This window comes from Oratosquilla oratoria, chromosome 24 (assembly GCF_046742065.1).
Source record: "Oratosquilla oratoria isolate Oo_2021 chromosome 24, ASM4674206v1, whole genome shotgun sequence".
Classification (NCBI taxonomy): domain Eukaryota; kingdom Metazoa; phylum Arthropoda; class Malacostraca; order Stomatopoda; family Squillidae; genus Oratosquilla; species Oratosquilla oratoria.
The window spans coordinates 29,901,169-29,906,168 of NC_134800.1; positions in this window are offsets into that span (position 1 = coordinate 29,901,169).

The window sequence follows — 5,000 nt, forward strand, 5'->3', positions numbered from 1 at the left end:
GGAACCTTTTTTATGAGTAGAGAGTTCTCTCCAATGAGAAAAGAATGCTGAGTGATTTGGCGCGGAGGTATGGTACCTTAAAATAATGATGACGTAAGATATGTAGTCAGTACTTCGTCCAGGTAGAGAGGGAGAGGGGAAGGGAGAGAGGGAGAGGAAGAGGGTGAGGGAGAGAGAGAAAGAGAGAGTGAGAGGAGGAAGGGAGAGAGAGAGGGGAGATAAGAAGGGAAAAGGCAGCGACTTGGAAAAACGGGGAGGGATAGGATGGGGAAGAGGGGTGGGGGATTAATTTGTCAAGGTCCCATTATGTTGCCTAATTTGCTTTGCTCCAATTTACTCTGCTTCTCCTCGGAAGCTCCAGCCTGAGTCCCTTCAGCTGTGTAATGAAGTTGCCGTGATTAGCTCCTGAGTCTCAACCAGGGCAGGAAGGAGGGAAGGAAGGAAGACGAGGAGGAGGAAAAGATGCTAGAGTAAGAGGAAGGGAGGAGGAGTTCCTGTAGAAGTTCGGAAGAGGATAGGAAGTCCATTTTAGAGAGGTTAGGGACCTGGAGGGAATCAAGAGACAGGGAGAGGGAGCCAAGGGGGGATTCAGAATGAAAAGGGATTTTTAGGGAAAAGGAAAGTAATTTGCAAAGAAGTGAAAAGGTATGTAAGGCAAAGGTGAGGGTAGGGGCACCTTGGGAGACTGAGGTTGAAGAGAACCTGGGTGACGGAGGGTGAGAGGCTAAGGGTGCCCGGGATTTTGGAAAACGAAGAAAGTGTATACAGAATGAGGGGAAGTAGAAATAAGGAATGGGAAGGATGAGGAATAGGGGGGCATAGGAAGAAGGGTGCTAACAGGGTGGAAAAGTGGTCGAGGAGAGGAAGGATTAAGGTTGTAAGAGCGGAAGAAAAAGGAATTAAGGAAGTTGCAGGGGGGCAACATGGGCCTTCGTAACTGAGAACATGCGAAGAAGCGATAATGAAATGAAAGGAAAGGAAAAATAAAGAAGAGAGACTAAGTCGTATGAGAAAGTAAGTAGAAAGTAGAATGAATGTATAGGATAGGGAAAGTAAGTAGAAAAAAAGCGAGTAAATGAGAAAGAGAGAGGTGGGAGGAGTTAATGAGATAGGGAGGAGGAAGAAGAAGAGGAAGGAAGGGAAAAGAGCATGGCTTGCCTCCTTATATAAAACCTACCTTTTATTAGCTTGTTATGATAACGCCATAATGTTAGCTTGGTTGAGGGGAGAGAGTCATTCTATGAGATAAGAACCCAAAGGGTCTTAATCATCCTGCCGGCGAGGCTGCAGGGGGAGTCAAGAACATTTCCCATTATAACTCATCTCTCCCGAGCTCTTCCGTTGATCTTATTACCCCAAGAATAACAGATTCGTTTTAATGGGATAGGAGGTGAAGTACAGGACGCGAGGTAGAAGGAAAGAGGGGCAGAAGAAGTCGCTGATCCCTTATAAAGAAAGAGGGAGTTTTTAATATCATGCTGTGTTCCTCTCTTTTTTTTTTGGGGGGGGGATGCATGCAGTGCGTGGTGGATAGACAGGATTGCCTTTGTCAGAGCTCAGGGGATTTAGTACCGTATGACCTTGCCGAACTCGCGTGCTAACTCCAGAGGGATTCGAACAGCCATCTCTTTTTGCCTTCAGACTCCGGCACCCGGTTCTGGCCAGCCACCAAAGTCTCCGTCGTTCCCCCCACCTTGGAAGACCTCGATTCTGTTCCGTCTGTGATCTGGTGATGCATGTTAATTAGTACCGATTCTTCTTCTTATTCCACTTCTCTTTTTTTCTTCCTCTTCCTCCTCTTAACTCCTCTTTTCTCTCTCTTCCTCCTCCTCTTAACCCCTCTTTTCCTCCTCCTTTTCCTCCTCCTCTTCATCCTTTTCTTCCTTCTCTTCCTCAAATCTACTCATCCTTTTCGTCTTCTTCCTCCCAATCCTTCTCCTTCTCCTCCTTGTCCTCCTCCTCCTCCTCCTCCTCCTCCTCCTCCTCTTCCTCCCCCTCTTCCTCCTCACCATCTTCCTCTTCTCATCATCCTTCTTCTCTTTCTTCTCTTCCTCCTCTTTCTTATCTTCTATGTTCTCATCCGCTTTGTGTGGAAAGGGTTGACTTGGGAAGCAAGCGGAGATTGTATCTTGGTTATTGCTTTGATTGTTCTTCTTATTTTATGTACAGTGTTTGTGTTTGCCTCCATTAGTGATTTAGAAAATAAATAAACAAGCAAACAAAAAATGTGTAGTATAATTCGATGATATATCTGTAACGTGCATCGATTTTTTTTTTTTTTCTTTTGAGTACCTTTGTCTTTTATTGCGTGTTAATAAGTTTGCCAAGCTGTCTTGCTGGAAACGATCCTTTTATTATCAGGTTCGAGTCCCGCACTCCTCTCCGATTCCTAGCAATGAATGTTACCTGCGCCCCAACATTCCCCAAAACACATAACTGAGTAGAGGTGACGGCTTTGGCCGCAGATATGCGTCTCCTGTCGTATGCTCCTCGCAAAGCGTTATGCCTTTTGGCTATCTATGTTATTTGTGTCGCTGTTCGCTTCTTGAAAGACGCTTAAAGTTATCATATTATTGAGAATGCGAGACTTTTCTTAAGAGTGGTCTTGCTGGAGGCGGCTTTGTCCTCACTCAAGGGGACTTCTGCCACGTCTCATCGTGGCCGTGAGATTGCCCACGAGGATAGAAGCACTGGATAAATATAGTTCATAATAAGAGCGTGTTACCGTGGGACTCCTCGACATAATCACATCGTCTTTCCCGGTAAATTCCGTTCGCGTTTATTCTCTGTTTTCGTCAAAACGATATCGGGTAGAAGAATCCTCCCCCGCGAGTTCTTATGAGCAACGAGCACTAGTTTTTTAAACGCGAAAGTCAAATTCAGTGATTGTGATGTGTCTTACGTAATTGTACCTCCCTTCCTTCTTTCCTTCCTTTCTTCCTTCCTTCCTTCCTTCCTTCCTTCCTTCCTTCCTTCCTTCTGTCGATATTCATTCTCTGTTTTTCAAAAGAAGAAGAAGACGAATTATAATAATAAAAAAAAAAAAATGAAGGGAAGGGGAGGAGGAGGAGGAGGAGGAATAGAAATAATGAGAGAACTCGACCTTTTTTTCCTGAATATTATTGTTCATGAGTAAGTTCCTGAGTCTTTCTTTGGTTCCAGGTGTAATAGGCGTTATTGCTGATTGGCTATAAGTGTACAGTATAAGGTGTTAGGTGATTGATCAGGTGCGGAGGCGTTGAGCGTTACTGCAGATTGGTTATAGATATGCTGCAAGGTGAATGGAGGTGAATGGTCTTCAGAATGGTTGCAGGTGAGATAAGCGTTATTGGCGATTGTGGATTGGTTATAAACGTATATCAAGAAGAATTAGGACGATTAACCAAGAAATACTGGTCTAAACATTGAAGACGCTATACCATAAGTACAAATATAATGTAGTTATAGATTATATATTATATATATATATATATATATATATATATGTGTGTGTGTGTGTGTGTGTGTGTGTGTGTGTGTGTGTGTGTGTGTGTGTGTGTGTGTGTGTGTGTGTGTGTGTGTGTGTGTGGGTATGTATGTATGTATGTATTATGTAAATTGATATAGGGAAACACTTTTTGTTGTAATATGTATGCTGCTTTGTCATATGCCAGTGAACTATGAAATATTTATATATATGTTTTTTTTCAGGTACGTATGTTGGGATAGGTCTCATGTGTATGGTAAGCAACGGATTTTATCCATATGATTTTCAAATACAGTAACACATGCTTAAATAAATAAATGTACATACACATACGGATGCATGCATAGACATGTGCATACAAACACACAAACAGATAGATAGATAGATAGATAGAAAGATAGGGAGAGAGAGAGAGAGGGGAGAGAGAGAGAGAGAGAGAGCTATTGGAAAGTTTAACAGATCTTAACACCAGCAAGTGCTTTGTGATGCACATGCGTTAGTGCACCAGGGTCGCCTCCTAAGAAGAAAGGCTCTCCAAGTAATTTCAACCTCCTCGTTGAGTATGAAATCCTCCGCAAGTGACGACAGACGATTTTTATTCGTTTTGGAACACGTCACCGTGACTTCTAGAACCGTCACGGTTAAACCGTTAGATCCGGTGTCACGGACTTGGCGCCAGATGATTCTATTTGGCTCAAGGGTGGTTACCGTAACAAAGGAGTTGACGAAAATGGTGTCGGAAGACCCTCAGGAGCGAAGTGAAGAAGAGTCCGAGGCAGAGGCTAACGAGAACGTTGCTGAAGGGTCTTCAAGAGCTGATGATGAACTAAAGAAGAGTCCGAGACAGAGGCTAATGAGAAGACCGTTACTGAAGGGTCTTCAAGAGTTCATGATGAAGAGCTGAAGAAGTCTCCGAGGGAGAAGAAAACCCTCTGGTATACATTATATGGAAATGGAAGCATGGAAAAAAAGGAGCTGAGCAGAGGAAGTAAGAGAGCAGAAAGAGAAGTATGTGACGTGAAAAGAGTAGTTTGAAGATCAAAGGATTTTACAAGAGGTTCTTCTTCAGATGTGCGAAGCGCAGTAGCAAAGGGCTTACCAAAGTTTTCCAAAAAGGACGACCCAGAGGACAGCTGGAAGATCACCAGCTGAGCGTTCTTAAAAATAGAATAAGTAGACAGGTGTATAAGTAAATACAACGCGTGTATACGTACACACACACACACACACACACACACACACACACACACACACACACACACACACACACACACACACACACACACACACACACACACACACACACACACACACACACACACACACACACACACACACACACACACACACACACACACACACACACACATATACAGGCACGCACACAATCGTCTGACGTTAGGAAGAACATAATCCACAAAGACTTTCACCGCCTGGTTAATGTAACGAAAAAAGAATAATAGTAACAATAATAAAGACTAAACAGCAAGAACTGGTACACCAGAAATGAAGGGTAGGAAGAAGAAGAAAGAAT